The following is a 20,394-nucleotide window of genomic DNA, read 5'->3' as shown; positions in this document are numbered from 1 at the left end:
ACACATTATAAATGAATGGGAAAGAAAGCAACGATTTTCGATTTTGAAAACCCTTCCCAGAAAAATTTTCTGGCGACGCCACTGCCCGGGCTCGATGATAGTCGGTCGATTATCCAATGTCTTAATTAATGGTGACTGGGGAACGTTTAGTGCGATCGTGGTTCCAAAGTCCTCCAAGTGAAACGATACCTCTGGGGGTGCTGGACCAAAAAATCAGAGCTGTCTTCAGGGTTTCATCCCAACCAACAGGTTAAACTAGAAAGAGTGGTAGGTACGGGTGTCCTTGGAGGGAAAAGTAAGAAGTGTCAGATTTATTGCATCTTTGGATATGATTAAAAAATCGAAAGTGGTGGGTTGTTTCGTGGAGAGAAACGAGTGGTAAAACCAATAAAATCCACAATTATAAAACGCTTAAATAAAATTCTTAATATTTGATTGCTGTCGAATAGACGTTGTTCGTTGAAAAGAACTAGCAGTCAAAGTGAATAAAACTCAGACACTTTTGAAGATCCAAAAATATTTTCAACTGCTATATTTTATTTATTATTTTTTTCTTTTGTTTGAAAAGAAAAGGGAGAAAAACCGAAGCTTCTGAAACGTGACTTCATCTACTATTTATCACTATTTGAGATTTCGTCGCATAGATTTTCAGGTAATGGTTTTAGGTAGAATTTTTCTTGGCATAAAAGACACTAGCATGGAAAAAATAAATAAATAAAAAAAACGCTAAGTTACAGGAGTGTTTCAAAAAAATCAAACTATTCTATAATCAATGTTTCATATTGTTTCTTACTTATATGTACCTGTAAAATATGAAATATCGTTCAAAAATGTATTTATTTGCTAGAAAACAAGCATTTAATTCCAACACAATAAGTTAGAAATGTGTGTGTGTTTTTTATAAAACATTTTAGAAATATTTACAAAAATAAAAATTACATATAGCAACTTTTCTGTAGTTTCACTTTTTTTTCACTGTTCATTAATACATAAGAAAAAAAAAAGGTTTCTCTTGACTTCCTTCTTTTTCCCACATCTCAAAACCCTACTTTCAAAATTTTAATTTTTCAAAACTTTTTTGATTAGTGATTTTACTAATGTTTGACTTTTTTTAGCTATATTTTTTTGTAGTACTAAGCCTTCTCTCATGTTTTTTTTTTCTTTGACTTCTACTGGAAAGTAGGCTAAAACAGGCTACAGCTTCCCTACAAAATGAAATGTGTCAGTGGATTAAATATGGCATACTTTTCTAAATTATGAGTGAATGAAACATAGGAAAAACTCCATTGGTCTCACTGCCCCTCGTGAAAAAAAAAAAAAAAAGCATCATAAGTGAAATAATAATAATGATGATAAGGACAATAATAACAAGAAAAGAAAATAATAATAATAATAATGATAATTACAATACTACTACTCATATTACTATTACTACTACTACTACTACTACTCCTACTACTACTACTAAAAACAATTATAATAACATTAGTTATAGTAAAAATATTTACAGTAATAATAATAATAATAATAATAATAATAATAATAATAGTTAAAATAATAATGTTAACAATATAAACAATAATAAAGGATTCTTAAATGAGGAAAAGGCTTCTAAATCAAAACTTTGGATGGTTTTGGAGTACATTTAATGTGGTGACAAAAAGACTACACTAACCTGTCCTCTAGAGTTTTCAGTTTAAGGGTTTCCATTAAAAAATTACGAAACAAAAATGTAGTGAATAATAAACAAACGTGTTTTAATAGATGGTTTTTAGCTCTGTTTAAAACAAGCTAAGATTTAGTTTTTTCGTTTCTAGTCTTTAATGGAATTGGCAAACTTGTGACAAGTCAGTTTAACAAATTAATTTTGTAACGTAAAAAGTTACCCTAGACACCAAACACGTTGTATTTATTTGCTGTTGATTTTTGATGTGTTCTTAATTCAATTGTTTGCGTTTGTACTTAGAACGAAAAAGTAATTTCCGCTGCTTTCTTGAGGAATTTCTTCCGTAGTTCTTGCATTAAATTCTCACGACCAAAAAGCACTAAATGAAAAATTTCGAAGCTACATGAACTACTGGAAATTTCCGGCGGACAGTACAACCTAAATTTAAAAAAAAAAAAAAAATAGAATACTTTTATTTTGGGGAGAAAAAACTTAATCTAACAAAATATAAGAGCAAAGTAGACAGTTAAATGAACGTGTTGCCTTTCTTAGACTTTAAAGTGCACACAACAATTCATATAAACGAAATAAAAAATTATCTTAGACATAATTATCCAAAAGTTAAGAGAAATAATACTTAACATTGGGTCAAAAAAAAAAAAAAAAAAAAAAAAAAGAAGAAGAAGAATAGTAAAATTAAAATGGGGGAAAAAATTCAAACGAAATAATATCATTATTTTGTTGCGTCGTTTTGCACCAGTTGTTTACATTCAATGCTACAGATACTGTATCCATTCCCTCTTCAATTGGCAATGAGTTCAATTTTGTTAGCAGGACCTATGTATTCAACCTTTTCCTTTAGGTTTGGCGATGCCACAAATTTCCGATGGCATTGAGATCGGTAGAGTTTTGGCCAGTTTAATACCAAAATCCCTCTTTCTGCATAAAATCAAAGAGTAGATTTAGAGATGTGACACGAAGCGGAATCTTTCTGAAACTAAATGTGTCACTGCTGTGAGTCAGAAAAGAGTATTATGCAGTAATCCAGTATATCTTGATAAACAGCGGAAATCACAAACTGTTTTAAGTTGTTTTGAACAACAAACACATACTGATATTAATTAATATTAAATTACTGAACGGACTGTTCGAAAGTAGAACTAGTAAAAGATATTTTTTTTTTGTTATTTAATTAGGCTGTAATATTTTTTGGAATGAACTAACGCGCTATTTAAGATGCTTTCTCAAATTACTGAACATTTCTGAAAGATTTCCGATTTTCTTTTATCAGCATATAATTAATTCAAATCATCTGCAAAATAACTTTTAACTTTATCTTTAATCCACGTATTTTTGCTAATCGATTAACCTATGAACAGGTGTCTTATTTCTTGTCAATTTTAATGCAATGTTTCTACAGGCAGTGACTTATCACATCTTCTGATAATTTTTCTTTTTTCGTTTTGAGCAGAAATTGTGTCAGAAGCATTTTTTATGCCTCTCAATTTAATTAATTTGCTCACAATGAAAAATTTAACCTTAAGGTTAAACAATTCTTAGTTTTGAAAAATATGCAAAAATCTAAATTTCGCACAAAAAGAAAAACAATTTTTTTTAATAGTTATGTTCATCATTTACGTCAGTCAATTAAAATGAGAAAAAAAAAAACTTTAATATAAGAAAAACATACATTCAGAAAAAGAAAGTTCTATGCAGAAAACTCTAGACCTCGTAATAAATAAATCCATGACTAAAAGTTTAAAAAAGTATGAAATCCTAAAAAGCGAATTAAAAAATTAAAACAATTATTGTAATAAATAAATAAAAAAATAAAATGAAAGAAAACTTTTCAGAAAAAACAACAGAAGAAAAAAATAATGATAAAAACAAGTATAGACAGAAAAAAAAGAAGATAAGCAAAGCGCGTACATCTCAAATACTGAAAGGGGTTTGTTGCCCCCTTCTACCTCTGTGCCGATCAGCTGGAAAAGACGGAAAAGACATAGCAAGCCTCAACCCCCTTTTATCCACAAAAATTGCTCCCCCACTATAATCAGTGACCTTCAAATAACCTATCCTCCTGAAGAAAACGGAACAAATTCCCCGCACGTGCCTAGGAGAAAAATCACGTGAAAATACGGGGGCCATCTCCACGCTACATTTTCCGTAAAACACATTTTATTTAAAAAAACTAGAACCCTAATACTTAAATTATCTTTCCATCTTGTCAGTGCGTGTGGAAAGGGGAGGGGAAATCTATACAGACTCATTCTTTATTAAAAACACGTATTACACAAATAATTTAACAAAATTAGTTGAGACAAAGGAAAAACTTTAAAATCCGAACGTTTTGTCCAGTCAGCTCAGAACACCGGACGTTAGGTCCTAACTGTCCAAAATTGTGGACTTTCTGTCCGTGGACGTTATGTCCGTCGGACATTTTGGACCTGGACGTTTTGGATCTGAACGTTATGACCGGCTCCCGAGAAATTTATAAAAGTAATGTTAGTTTACTTAACAAATATAGCTAGGTCTGTTTGTAAATTTAGTAAAACAAATTCAACATCATGAACTCTTTTTTACTTACTAACAATGTAATGTCAATCCTTCCTATCACACGCAGTTAAAATTTCCTCGAAAATTGAAAGATTGAAATAGGCAACATAACAACAAAATCTTTGTAAAAATTACTGGTGATTTGATTTAAACGCAAGGGAAGTTCAGTAACTGATTTTTGGGGGCTGAAAGCGATAAATTAGTTGAACTATCTCTCAAAAGATTTTTGAATTAATTTATAAAAGGGGTCGGCAAATAACTTTAATTCAGTTTCGGATACATTTGAAAAAATTTCATTAAGGTCCAGGAAAAACAAATGCCTTTCAATTCTTTTATTTTCATTTTCAATCTCAAGTTAATATTAAATACAATTGATAGGTTCATTTGCATTCAAAAATCAATGGGAGAAATTATGGTTCTAAGGTTTTGCAAGTGAAGTTCACGCAAACGCACTTTGTTTATGCAGAGAGTGTTTAAGATGAGCGCTGTAAGTTTTGAGCAATGAAATAGAGAGTTTCGAAAACGAATGGATCTTTTGCAGTAACCAATTTTTTGTTGTGAATTGAACGATAATTGTTTGAAAAGGAACGCATCACCGGAGTCCCCTGTCCCCTTAGAACTTCTTCCATCCCCTCGTTCGACGAACGACGAACATCCAGTCAGAGGTCAAGGGCCGGCATTCAGGTCAAGGCGGCCAAGCAGGGGTGAGAAGGGACCTTGAACGAGCACAATAATAAGAGTGGAGCAAGTTTTGACAGACAAAATCAGAAGAATGCAATTACTGTGAAAATAACAATTCCACTACAACATAAAGAAGGTTAAAATATTCAATTTGATACTCGTACATAAAAATTTCAACAAAATTAAAATTATTAAAACATGAGATTTATATTCTACTTGATTTTTTTGTGGTATTTTTATACCATATAAAGCTTTTTATAGTTTATCCTTTTCAAATTAATTTTACGGCATTTTTAAAAGCTGGGTATCGTCATTTTAAAAGGTGCATTCTCGAGTAACCCCCTGCCATCGCTCGTGGATGGGGTGTCCTGCACCCCAGAGAGAGTGCACCCCTGCACTTTCCATGATTTTTAAAGCAAAATTTTCTTTTTCACTGTTCTTTTTTTTTTTTTTTAAACTTTCTTAAGCAAACATAATTTTTACTTTAAACTTTGCAATGCAACCTATTTAATTTTCTTCATTTTCTTCTGTACCTAATTCTAAAACTTCCCCTTATATCTAGAAGTAAAGCTCATTATTTGCGGATATTGCGCCCCTGGGGACGCGCCCTACTCCCCACACATTGAGAACTGGTGAATGAACCAATTAAATTTTCTAAATGTCTTTCTTTCTTTTTTACTCAATTCCAAAATTTTCCAACTAAATTTAGAGGGAAAGTTCATGAGTTGCGGATATTTCGCCCCCCTAGAGGGGCGCGGAAGCGCCCTATCTAACACAGGTTGAGAACTGGTGAATGAGAAAAATAAATTTTACATTTATCTTTCGTTATTTCTTTTTGTATTTAATTATTCGTTTACAAATCTACATTTGCGTCACACATTAGTTTCTTTGCATGAAACTTAATTAAGTGAAAACTATTGAAAACATAATGCAAAGCAAAACCAACTTAAAATTAAAGTAAGGAAAAATAGAAGGGCGAAGTTAAATGAAACGGAAAGCAAAAGTTTACAATCATTGATGTGATTGAGTGCGCTGGAAATATTTTGCTGCTCGCTCAGAGATTAGGTTAAAGAAAGTGCTTTTTTCCTTTAAGGTGATGGGGGGGGGGGGGATGGGCGAGAGAGGGTTTTTTTGTGTTTTTGAGAACAATGTTTCTTTTCAAGATAATTTTTTCGTTTATCTTTCTGAGTGTTTAAGATCTATGTAGCTGAAAGTAGTAATAGCCAGGGGCACCTTCAGCGCCCCCTTTTTACTTGCGCCCCTAATTTTTCCAGGGAGGAGAAATTGCTCCCATTGCCCCCCCCCCTCCTTTGGATCCGCGGAATAGGGTGGCATGGTAACCACGGATAAGTGAATTCCGAGGATAATCTGCAAATTTGGTAGAAAACGATACTACTGTATGCAATAACTTAGCTAAATTAAAAACACTTGCATACATTTAAACTGTAGCTAAAAACAATTATAGTATACATAAAAAATGTATCTAAAATCAAAGCAAGGATTGTTATTATTGAAACCGGATCACACACATACGCGAGCAAATAGTGCAAACTGGTCAACTACATTACGTCAAGTTAGGTTTCACCAAAAAAGAGGTCGAGTTTTGTTTGAGTAAAACTTAAGATATTTTTGGATTTAAAAAATATATAGTTTTCCGAAAAACCCATGGGGTTTGCGTGCCTTTGGCATGTATTAAATTTTAATCCAGAATGAAAGTAACATTGGTTTTCAAAGTTGTAACACGGTTCTAACCAGAAAGTTCGTCAGAACTTAAACGTATTTAGTATGGTTCTTAAAATTAGCAATTTTGTCTCTTGATTGGTTTTTTGAAATAAACGACTCAATTAATTGAAATGTACCCTTTAAATAGTTTATAAGCATAGCCATTTATGTAAAAAAGACTAAACAAACGTTAGCTAAATTAATTTTATTCCCTCAAACTCCAAAATATTGTTTTTCAATGACGACCAGTGATTTTCAATTTGTTGAAACCGGCGGGGAAGATATGTACAGATTAAATCATGTATATCGTATGTCTTTTCAGAGATCTATCGAGAAATTTTTGATCAAACTCTTTCCTTCATAGTAATTTGTAGGAAGATCATGAAAGACTGACTGATGCAAGAATAAAAATAACATATTTCCCCTTCTTATTACTACTTTCAGATATTTTTAATCAAACCATTTTGATGATTAAATTTTACTTTTGCATATATTTTTGTAAAACATAAATGCTTTTAATTTTTCATATTTTTGATGTGATTGATGATTAATTAAGCATCATTAAATACGCGAAAACAATAAAACAAAAGAGAAGAAAAATACAAGTCGAATTGAAATATATTTAAGAAGTTTATTATCTAGTTCTACAAGATGAAAATTGCTACATTAACATAATCTGCAGGAGAATACAAATAGTTTTCCTAAAAAAGTAAAAACAAAAGACAAAATACGTTTTCTCTTCAAAGCTTTGCATAAAAGTAATACACGAGTATAACTAAATTGCATGAATTTAAGTCCTTTGTTAGAAAGCAGCTCTAACGAGCCAAAGAGTTCTTTGATTAATCAAGCCTTTCATCTTTTCAAAGCTTTCGCAATTAAGTGAGCAATCTGTGAACCAAAAAGATCTTCCAAGACATTTAATTGGAGTCTCTGATATTAATTTTCGACTTGATGACATCCTAAATTGCATGAAATATGCGTTCAACTGTGTCAGTTTGTATAACTCAGTGATAAATCTGTACCTTTTATTATTTCTTGCATAGTCTGTAAGATAGATTACTGGAGTTTCGGGATACTATGAGAGCTAAATCTCAGTCATTTATTGCGAGATCCATTAAGTGTAAAATAAAAAACAAATATCTATTTTGAAAGTAGTCACCTTCAGCATCTGAAGGATTTCAAAAATGCTTTAATATTTAAACACACATAAACACACATATGACACATCTGAATATGCGTTTTGAAGAATTCAAAACAACTTCCTTTAATCTTTAAATTGTTTTGCTTTAAAATTTTTTACAAAGTTGACGTAATGTAATTAAGCGCAGAAGCAGAATATTATTCTGATGAATTTCTTCGTTTTCAAGATAATGTTAAGGGCTAAAAAGAACAGAACTGTCCAGAAATATGTTTTTTTTTTTGCAAAGGTCTTCTGAATAAAAACTGTTTGAGAAAAAACTTATGAATTTTCTTCTAAAGAGCTAATTTTAAAAATTCTGATTTTTTTTACTGATGATTAGTACAATTGAGTACTGATCAACAAAAAAGGGGAGCTACCACTTTTGAGTTTCATAGGTTTGAGAAGCATTTCAAAAATGGCGGCTTTTCAGGAACTGTAATGGTAGACTTGAAAATTCAAAATTTCCGTCCATTGAAGGCTATTGTTTTGACAAATACCGTTTCCACGTGTCAGATATTGAGATACATTGCAGCGTATAAAGACCATTGCTGCATAAATTAGATAAGTTCCATTTTTTTCATTTTAATTGTCTCTCATTAGTTAATCTATAGAATACCTAGTTATTTCATAGAGTAACTAGTTAAAGAGTCAAATTAATAACATATTACACACTTTAACAGACACGTTCAGTTATTTCATACAATAACTAGGTATTCTATAAAATAACTGCATTATATACTTCGGTAATACCTGTTCTCATTCGTACTGATAATTAGTAAAAAGATAAAATTGGTAATTTCGAAAAAAATCTATAAATTAAGTTTAATTTTTTTTTCCCAAATGGATTCAGAAAAAAAAATTATAAATACATAAACAACAAAATAAATAAAACATATTTCCAAATGGAACGTCTCGCCAAAAAAAAAAAAAAAAAAAAAAACCGACTCTGCGGAGGTAACCGGTAACCTTCCTGTCTGGATTGAGATGAACTATACCATTTATAAAAGACAGCTTAAGAAACATTTGAATTTCATAGAATACATTTTTTCTCAAAAATTTGCACAAATTAATGTATCTGTAACATTAAATTGAATTTTCATAAATAGCTTATTTTTCTTAAGAAATTGTACAAAGAAAAATATGTATATTTTCTTTGAGAAAATAATTTTTAAAAAAATATCGGTTTTTCTTTATTTTTTGAAAAGAAAATGTTTTCAGTTAAAGATTTTTTCCCTTCTAATGGACATCAACGCTGTGCTCCGTTAGGCTCAGTTAGTTAATAATGAAGTATGGTAATTGTCCATTTTATTCTATTCCGAAGAGCGTTTTTCAACTGTGGAACAATTTCTATAAGACAGGGGTTCTCGACTTTTTCGACTCACGGCACCCTTTGACCAATTAGAATTTTCTCGCGATACCTTTGGACCATCTCTATTATATAAGGTAAATGCGCTAAATAAGGCCTAATATCACGCTCATTTATGACTGAATTAGCACTAGCTTTTACATATTCATCAGATGGCATTAATGGGGTACTATTTAATTTTCTAGGTTATCAAATCAAAGAAGAAAATGATAGTGTTTAGGGATATTTTTCTCTTTGAATAGGGTTGTTTCCTTCAGTCAAAAGTAGTACTTTTAGTCACTGAAATTGATAGAATAAGCAAAAAAATAATAATAATAACATGGACTCAGAAAATTCTTTCATTTTCCCGACAGTTATTTTTCAATTTATTTTTTAAAATGTCCGATTTTTCAAACAAGGCGTGGTCTAGATGACGTCACAAATTATGCTTTTGGGCGCTTCTTTGTACCGCGTTTCCACGTTATGATAATCAAGAAGCGAATACAAGTTGCGCTCTAAGTTTGCTATTAAACATATCGTTGCCAATACACGTGAGTCAAGATGCGTATTAAATATCTTGCTTTGTGAATGGCAACACAGAATGGCATTTCATCATTTGTGATGTCATCGGCAAGAAATGTAAACAATGAAAGTATTTTTTTAAAAATATTAACTTAAAAAAATTAGTTAAAAAATGGTTAGATCCTATGTTTTTAAGCATGTTCTTTCAGAAAAAAATAATATTAAAAAATTGGAAACGACCCCATTCGTCAACTACAGTCTTCAAGAACAATAAACATTTTTTTTTTATGCTAGCGAAGTACAATGAGCCACATGTAAACAAAATCTACCCGTAAAATTCGATAAGAAAGTTTTGACATTTCTCTGTTCTGTAATCTTGTGCTATATTGTTGCCTGGTAATCATAAACTGCTAGTTGAAAAAGCTTACTCCTCATTAGTCAGGCTTTATAATGACGATGAAGGCACGATATAGCGAATTTTTACTATGCTACATCAAACGAGCTGATGTGTGCATCACATGACTTCCTTTTACTCCAATTTAAAGATAATAGTGCCTCGGACTGCGCAAAGAAACACTTTAAAAATTTTCACCCCAAGTTTGTTGCGAACCGAAGCAAAGAAAACGTTTTATACAGATAACTTTTCGCTATTTTGGCAGTTTTAATGTGATTCAATGGTTATCTCTCTAAATATGGCCAAATCGAAACCATATTTAAAAAAAGAAAAAAAAAAGAACGCCAAATTCGTCGTCAAGTTGGCGACAAATCTTGGCAACCAAAAGATTGGCTATTTATTGCCAAGCATTTGCCAAATTATAGCACCGCTTGAGTTTACATTGAAATTAACAATGATTTTACACAAAAAAGGTGTAAAAGCCCCCTTTGGAACATCCGAATGCAACCAAAAGAAAAGGTGCACAACTAGACTCTACTTGGAGTCTATGTACCAAATTTCAGCTTTCTAGGACAAACCGTTCTTGAGTTATGCGAGATACATACGCACATACATACGTACATACGGACGTCACGAGAAAACTCGTTGTAATTAACTCGTGGAACGTCAAAATGGATTCTTTAGGAGTCTATACGTTCTTAGGCATGTATCCACGTATGGTCGGGTTGAAAAAAAAAATCAATATTCATTCGGGGGCAAGCAAAATGGAAATTAAGGCCGATTTTTGAGTGAAAATTTTTTCGCGAATACAAAACTTCCTTTTTTTGTAAAAGGAAGTAAAAATAGGAGGATAGCTCTATTAATCTACATGGCCTTATTTGGCACACCCACCTAAAATACTCAATATGGATACCGCCGTGGACACTTCATGGCGCCCCTTGCCTCTTTCTGCGGCAACACAGGGTGCCGCGGCACTCAGTTTGAGAATCCTTGGTCTAAGGAATATACTCAACCATCAATGTAACGGGATTCAAACACATTCTATTGAACGAAATAAATAAAAATCTCCGTGCTAAGTGGGGGGGGGGGAGAAAAGAAAAGAAAAGGGGAAAAAAATGGAAACACAACGCGTTGAAAATGCACAAACAACTTTGCTGAAACGTATGCCGTTGCCTCATGCGACAGTGGCGGCTCTAGTTCGAGCGGGATTCTTTTGTAAAATAATTAGTGGTACCCGCACGGCTTTGCCCGTAGTAGAAATTAAAAGGTTTTTTGGTTCGCCTGTTTTATTTCCAAACAAATAATGTATGGTGATATGGTGACTTTCTCGCCAATTGACTTGCCCATGTTACAGTTCCACGTTATGATAACTTGGTAATTCATCGTTCATCTTATGATAATTTTGCTCGAGAAAATGTTCTTAAAATTCGAATAGAAAAGAACAAAATCGAATTTTCGAAAAATAGTTTCGAGGTGCACACCCCTATGCTACAAACTATTTTTGGGCGAAATTTCATGAAAATCGGCCGAACGGTCTAGGAGCTATGCGCGTCAAAGAGATCCAGACAACCTGACTGAGAGACTTTGACCTTTATTATTAGTAAAGAAAAACTGGGAATAAAGTAAGTAATAGTATTAATCTTCTTTACTAATAATAAAGCTGAAAGTCTGAATCTCCGTCTTTCAGGATCTCTGTGACGCGCATAGCGCCTAGACCGTTCGGCCGATTTGCTTGAAATTTGACACGAAGTTAATTTGTAGCATGGGAGTGTGCACCTCGAAGCGATTTTTCAAAAAATCGATATTTTTTTCTTTTTCTATTCCAATTTTAAGAGCATTTTCCCGAACAAAATGATCATAAGATGAACGAGTAAATAACCAGGGCCGGATTAAGCCAGCGCGGGGCCCGTAGCAAATGTTTCCAGGGGGCCCACGTTTTCGAGTGATATAGTAAATATATAGCACTTCTTCAGGGAGACGGGAGACGTAACTTATAACACACATGAATACATAAATGTGGATATACCTTTACAGCTTTACGATGTTATGCTCCTCTTATTGCCCCTTGTCTTCCCGTTACTACACGTTTTAAACTTTAACTTTTTAATTCCAAAAACGCAATTTTTGGGCAATATAAAGGAAGGGTGGTCCGGGGGCTTACCCCCGGAAAATTTTTGATATTTCCATTCTAAAAACTCAAATCTAACGACCCCTGATGATATTAAGAAGAGAAGATTCGGAGGCCATTATTTGGAGAAACTGAAATCAAAGAACGTGATTGCATCCTATCTTAAGTAAGATCAAAGAAAAAAATTTGGATTCACAGCGACTCTAGAGGCAGTTTTTTAAAATTGAAGTCTTAAATAAAACTGTAGATTATCCTTAATGATGTTGTAGAGAGAGAGGAAAGATGGGGGGCGGTCCCATTGGAAAATTTTTGAATTAATTATCTGTTATTAATCTAAAAACACAAGCAAAAATTCTCGAAATTATATACTCTGAAAGGGTATCTTTTTACGTTCTTTTGTGATTTTCGGGCGGAGTTCGCGAAAGCCATCCCCTGGAAAATTCTCGAAAGTTAAGTTGTGAAAACGTGATAAATAGTAGGCCATCGCGGGTTACGTTTTGCTATGGAAGGGTGTTCAGGCACTCTCCGAAGCAACCCAGAAATTTTTTGAAGTTGAAGTCTTAAAAGTACATTTCAGACCATTGTTAACAATGTTGGAAGGCGAGAAGTACACTCCCATTGAAATTTTTCGAAATTTGGTGCAAAATACGCACTTGTAGGCCACCTTATTAGACGACCTTATAGGACGCGATCGGGCTCGGGATTACACCCATGGAAAATTTTCAAAACTGAAGTTCCAGAAAGCAATTTTAGCGGGTTTTCGATTATGTTAAACAATTTTCTACCTGAATTTTTCTGAATTTCAAGTTGGAATAAAAAAGTTTTCGACTCCCTTTGGTGATGCAAAAAAAAGGGGTTAGGTTCGGCACGTGGGTGGCAACTTTTTAGTTCCCTCCCACTGAGAGGAAGAAATTAAAAACGATATTTAAAGTCTTTCTTATGCACATAATTATTTTACTTCATCAAAAAATAATATTCTCTTAAAGATTCATTTATTTCGCTCAGCATAAGTGTGAAGTCTCAGAATCTTTTCTATTTCTTCTATCATGATCTCTTAATTTTGCTTACTGTTGTTTACAGTTATGGATCTACGGGCTCGTGTCGCGGGCGGCAGATTTTGATGGTGATAAATTGATTTTAAGTTAAGTAAACAAAGTTTAAGGATGGCTAACAATTATTTTTTCAGGACTCCAATTTCGAAAGCTTTAAGAAGAAAGCCACTTTCGAATAATTTCTGGATGGTAACCCTTTCGCCTGTCTAACATCACCAAAGGTGGTTTTAGGATTTGTGCTTTAAGAATTTCAGCATACTCCTTCTGCTGCTATGAAGAAAAAGTGCTTAAATTTGAGTTTTTAGACCATAAATTCTGAAAAAATCTGGAGAAAGCCCTTGAACCATCTCGATTTCAAAATTTCAAAACAATTCCAAAAGAGAATACCCACCTACTTCCCTAGCTTCTCAACATTCGAGGGGGAAAGGCTTCAAACCACCATTCTTTACCTAAAGTTAGAACTAAAGATAGCCTGTGCGTCTTGAAGATTTCAGTTTCTAACATTTTGGGAAGCAAACTCGTATCCCCCGCCCCCCATAACGTCTCCAGTGATAATCTGAAACCGCGGTTTGAAACTTGAAGTCAGAATTGTTTCTGGGGGAGTTCAGACCCTCATTCTTTTCTCCAATAGCTTGAAAATTTGTTTTCAGCTATACCATGGGTCGATCCCTCAAATCCTTCCTCCCAAAGATAGCCTGAAATTAACTTCAGTTTTGAGCACAATTTCAGGAAAAAACCCCTTCCCCTTATGAAACAACCAAAATTTTCTTTTTAGGGGGGGGGGAGGACTTGAATAGCTGAAAATTTTAGGACCCGAACTTCCTTAAATTTCCTAAGATACCTTAAAATTGACTTCATTTTGAAAAAAGAAAAAAAAAATCCAGAAAAAACCCGTTTCTCCTTTCTCCAAACTTTGCCTAATATTGTAATTTTTAGGTCAGCTTTGAAACTTTTCTGACCCAACGAAGCTTTTCCTCCTTCCATTAAGAAAGATCAAAGAAAATTGCGTTTTTAAGAAATTAATTAGGAGAAATTTCTGGAAAGCAATCTATCGAAAAAAATAAGATTTTTAATTTACCTGAGCATTTAGAAAAGCTAAATCTAAATAAAAAAGGAAGATAGAGAGAAATTTAAAAGGGTTAAAATACGGAAAGTAGTTTTTTTTCTTGAATTTTTTCTCATGGCGCGGGGCCCCCAAAAGCGCGGGGCCCGTAGCATTTGCTACTTCTGCTCTATGGCTAATCCGGCCCTGTAAATAACCAAGTTATCATAACGTGGAACCGTAACATGAGCAAGCCAATTGGCGAGAAATTCACCATACATTGTTTGTTTGTAAATATACAGGCGAACCAAAAGACCTTTTAATGTTTTACTACGGGCAAAGCCGTGCGGGTACCACTAGTTATGAATAAAGTCTGTGTTCGCTGATGAATGCATATTAAAACAATTTAATCATATTTATTAGCAAATTAAACGTAAAAAAGCATATTTTCTAAGCAAAATGTTACTTTATACACATAATGAACGAGTCTCTCAGAGAAGACAGCACATCACCCATTTTTAATATAGGAATCACCCTCAATGGAGCCTTCAAGAAGTTTAAGCTTGCGCTCTAAAGACGCACTGACTGTTAGCTGCGGGGCCCCCAGACGCCAGAGGCGTCTCTGCTAATGAAGCCCCATTTTATATGAAAAAATAGTGTTAACTTTTTCGTAATGTTTTTCTACTGTTTTAGAGTCGGGACAACTTCAAGTAGAACTATAAAATGAAAGTTTGAAATTGCATGTAGGGGAAATATTTGAGCTTGGTTATTTATCATTTTCTAATTAATGAGGATCATCAATTTTATAAATTAGCCACGATTATCTATACATTTTTAATGTTTTCCCTTTTCATTGTGAAAAATCAAGTATCAATTGTTTGTATATAAGTAGTTTATGAAGGATTAAAGAGGATTGAGCACTCAGTTACATATTGACATTGGGTGCGGAAAACTAAGTTTAAAAAAAAATGAAAAAAAAAAAAAATTAAGGAGAAAAAACATGAAATAAAACAATGAATCAATGCAGCTATTATTTCGCTCACAATTTCCGAAACAAAAGGAAAGAAAAAAAATATTATTATTATTATTTTTTTGTTGTTGAAAATATAAATTATAAATGCAACAAAAATTGCATTAAATATCTGTTTGAAGAAGAAGAGAAAAAAAGTAAGACTTACTTTGTTTGTGGACTGTAGAATTGCAGTGGCTAAATAAGCATGTAAGTTATACTACCTATTCTATTCTAAAAATTGTAAGATTTAATGTAGTTGCTTATTTTCTTTCTGAAACGATTTTAAGATAGAATTTGAACCGTAGAAAACATTGAGACAGAACTCAAAAGGTTTTTTTTTAAGGTGCCTTTTTCCCTCACATAGATCTTTAACATTATTTTGAAGGGAAAGATATAATCTGAAGGATGTTTTATGATATTCTCTTCTGCTAAGGAAAATATTTTAAACCCTTCCTTAATTACTTTAAATCCTCATTTTTGAGAACGGTATACTTAAATATTGCGTAGGAAGAAAAAACACTTTTTTTAACTTGAACTACCAGTATTGCATCCTTTTATCGATTTTTTTTCCTTGACACATCTTGAATTTAAAAAATACATACACATTGAAAAATCATTTTTTTCTAGAAAATCATAGTTTTTAAGCCTTGAGAGGGCTACCTAAACGTTTGCTTAATCGTTTTTTTTTTTTTTTTTTTTGCAAAATGTGGGACCATTGAGGCACCGAAGATACCTAAACGTTTGCTTAATCGTTTTTTTTTTTTTTTTTTTGCAAAATGTGGGACCATTGAGGCACCGAAGATTGGAAATTCCAAAAATGGTGTTTTTGATACATTTTTATGAACAATGGCATGCGTTCCACCTCAGTGTCAAATTGCTGGATTGTGCATTCGTGTTTTCATTAAGCTTGATTATTTTCAGCTTAGTCTGTTTTTGTCAAAAAAGCAGCCACAAGAGTGACTTTGGAACAAGATTTACTTTCAGGTATCCGTTTTTGAAAATTTTGCAGCTACGAATAATTTATCTTTTCCAACATTTAATGATATTAATTCAAATTATAAGAAATTGATCTTTGCTAGCGGAGTTAGTTCCTTTGAAAATGCGCAATTCAATATACATTCTTCAATCTAATTGCCCATTAAGATCTGAGGGGTTTTTTTTTTTTTTTTGTCTTCAATAAATTTAGTTTACTTATGTTTCTTGACATTTTACATCACATTGCACCATTCCGAGGATGTGATGTGTAAATCCTCTGCAGGGGATGGAGCAAGAGTTGACAAATCCTCTCCAGGGGAAGGATCACGAGTTGACAAATCCTCTACATATGAAGGATCAGGAGTTGACAAATCTTCCACAAGGGAAGGAGCACATGTTGACAAGTCCTCTACAGGGGAAACAACATGAGTTGACAAATCCTCCCCAGGGGAAGGAACACGAGTTGACAAATCCTCCCCAGGGGAAGGAACACGAGTTGACAAATTCACTATGGGGTAAGGATCACGAGTTGACAAGTCCTCTACAGGGGAAGGATCACAAGTAGGCAAATCCACTACGGGGAGAGGATCGTGAGTTGACAAATCCTCCCCAGGTGAAGGATCACGAGTTGACAAATCCTTTACAGGGGAAGGATCACAAGTAGACAAATCCACAATGGGGAGAGGATCGAGAGTTGACAAATCCTCTACAGGGGAAGGATCACGAGTTGACAAATCCTCTACAGGGGAAGGATCACGAGTTGACAAATCCTCTACAGGGGAAGGATCACAATTAGACAAATCGACAATGGGGATATTGCGAGTTGACAAATCCTCTACAGGGGAAGGATCACGAGTTGACAAATTTTCCACAAGGGAAGGAGCACATGCTGATAAATCCTCTACAGGGGAAACAACATGAGTTGAAAAATCCTTTACAGGACTACACGAAGGAGCACGAGTTAACGAAGGACTTGTCGAGTCAATGTTTTGTTTTTGCAAACGCAATTCAGAATGTAAAGTGTCCAATGTTTGAATATCAGAAATCATGTTCATAAGGTCATAAAATATGTCAGAATTCCCAGGATGGCTTCTGGTTAGAGACTTCTCTAAAATGTTCTTGAATTTCTGTTGAATTTTCAGCACGAAATGCCCGTATCTGAGCCCAGGGCAATCAGGATTAAAAATAACCACAACGCAGAAGAGGCTAAGCTCACTGTCTGACAGCTGCAATGCTTTCAGTCTTTCTTTGAAGTCAAATAGGGAATCGAAAAGGAATTTGGCATTGCTAGCGATATCCAGGGATTCTCTACGCAATATTTGATGATTTAAGCAATTTAGACAATTTGAAGGGGATTCATCCATGGAGACAACGCGTACCAAAAGGGCTTTAAACACACCAGCCTTCAAAATACTTGTTTGATCATTTTGACACAAAATGTGAAAACCAGGGACTTCTTCAGCAAACTCTTCAACTGCCTTGATGAAGGGTGCAAGTTCTTCCATGCAGCGGGAATATCTCTCATATTGTGAGAGATGTGAGAAAGGATTCAAAATACAAGTCAGTGAGGTAGTGCCCAGGGCGTAGTCTGGTTTCAAGCGAGCTCTTTCGAAGAGTTCAGTAATTTTATCAGGGGTCGAAGGGTAGGTATCTTTGTATGCCCGCTCAACTGTGCTCAGGAGGTAACTGTCATAACTAAGCACAGTGCGCAGAGCCTTCTCTCGGCTTCTGATGTATTTGTTCAGCAATCGATGGATGCTATCTGCATCCACTGCCTCAGTAGACGGGGAATCCTCGCTGTCGCTGTTGGACATGGAGGTCGCTGTCCAACTGTCGCTATCGTAATGTTTATGCATAGGAGTAGGGCGAAACCCGTCCTCCAGCTTAGCACGCGGGACCTCTTCTTGGCTGCTGGCGTCCTCTACAGGGGAAGCAATATGAATTGGAAAACCATTTACAAGACTGCACGAAGGAGCACGAGTTGACGAAGGACTTGTCAAGTCAATGTTTTGTTTTTGCAAACGTAATTCAGAATGTAAAGTGTCCAATGTTTGAATATCAGAAATTTTCTTCATAAGGTCGTCAAATATGCCAGGGTTCCCAGGATGGCTTCTAGTTAGAGACTTCTGTAAAATGTTCATAAATTTCTGTTGAATTTCCAGAACGAATTGTGCTTTTTTGAGCCAAGGGCAATCAGGAGTAAAAATAACAACAACGTAGAAAAGGCTAAGCTCCCTGTCTGACAGCTGCAATGCTTTCAGTCTTTCTTTGAAGTCAAATAGGGAATCCAAAAGGAATCTGGCTTTGCTGGCGATATCTAGGGATACTGTACGCAATATTTCATCATTTAAGCAATTCAGATAATTTGCAGGGGATTTATCCAGTAAGACAATGCGTACCAAAATGGCTTTAAACCCACCAGCCTTCAAAATAGTTATTTGATCCTCTTGACACAAAATGTTAAAACCAGGGACTTCTTTAGCAAACTCTACAACTGCCCTGATGAGGGGTACAAGTTCTTCCATGCAGCGGGAGTATCTCTCACATCGTGCGAGCTCTGAGGAAGGATTCAAAATACAAGCCAGTAAAGAAGTGCCCAGGGAGTAGTCTGGTTTCAAGCGAGCTCTTTCGAAGAGTTCGGTAATTTTATCAGGGGTCGAAGGGTAGGTATCTTTGTATGCCCGCTCAACAGTGCTCAGGAGGTAAATGTCATCACTCAGCGCAGCGCGCAGGGCCTTCTGCTCGGCTCTGAAGCATTTTTTCAGCAATAGATCGAAGTCAGGTTCATCCATTAGCTCGGAGTCCTCGCTGTCGCTGTTGAACAGGAAGTACTTGCTGTCGCTATCGTAATTTTTCTGCATTGGAGCAAGGCCAAACTCGTCCTCCTGCTCAGCACACAGGACCTCCTCTTGGCTGCTGGCGTCATTTTTCTGCATTTCAATGATGATTTTTGCCGTCTATCACTTTGGGGAAAAAAAAACGAAACGACTCTCTAGCTAAAGCTACTGCAGTGAGATTTTTGACGCGGCAGTACTGCCACTGGTTATGGTTGATCCGTAGGATTGAACGTTGTTGATTTTATGTGCAAAGTTTACACTTGACTCAATGCAGGATACTTCGATGAAATATAACTTTTTTAAAAAATTATATATCCTTTCCTTACGATCTTCAGTTTACAAACCTATGAGCACATTAAGAATCTTGTAAAAGTTGTTTCTTTCTTTTTTTGAAGAGTTCTCATTTTTTGTATCTTCGTCAGTTAACTAAAGCCATGTCGTAATTAAAAACAGTTATGAGGTCAGAATATTTTTATCACGAGACGAAAACGATATGCTTGAGCACAGTTAAAAACTAGTTAAAACTTAGGTATCACCATCACATCTGAAAAAATTGCTGTATCACAGAAATAAATCCAGAGAAAACGCTGAAACTTAGATGCGTAAGAACTGTTACGGTCAATAAGAAAACTACACGAGAGTCAGGCAAGCAGCACGCTTCACTAGCGTCCGAGCGCAACTGTGCCTTGCTCCAATCCAACCCACAAATATGCCTCCTACTTTTTTTTTTTTGTTAACTTGATTATTCACTCGCGCTCTCTCCTCTGGTTCTCCTCCCGAACAACTCAGGTCATAATGTAGAGGGGAGTTCCTTAGGCTAAGTTCCGCTCTATGGGCCAAACACCTACTCCAAAAGCAAGGCAGTTGGGAAGAGAGAAAACAGGAAAAGATACGAGAAACCCCTCCAACAATTGGCCAGCACTCCCTGCTCTGCACACACGGCCTTCAAAGTGATAGTGATCCGGGGAGGGAGGGAGAGAATGAAAGGGAGGGTAAGACTAATCACGTGATGCATTTCCACGTTCAGAACAGACGATAGTGAGAAAGATGGCTGAAACTGGAGTGCCTTGAACTCTAGCTGAAACGGAGGGTGGGAGTTCGATAAAAATAGCAGAATAGTAAACAAAACAAAAACATGCGTAAGTGCTTTAGGCCGTTTATCTCATTAGATTTCAGTAGATGGTATACAAAATGAAGAAACAATAACACAAACCAAACCTGAATAAACCTCACACTAGCTGCGTAGTCTTGTATTTGAAATCTATACAACACTGGTTTAAAT

Source organism: Uloborus diversus, chromosome 4 (assembly GCF_026930045.1).
Source record: "Uloborus diversus isolate 005 chromosome 4, Udiv.v.3.1, whole genome shotgun sequence".
Classification (NCBI taxonomy): domain Eukaryota; kingdom Metazoa; phylum Arthropoda; class Arachnida; order Araneae; family Uloboridae; genus Uloborus; species Uloborus diversus.
The sequence above is the reverse complement of the archived record's forward strand: the minus strand, read 5'-3'. Positions refer to the sequence as shown.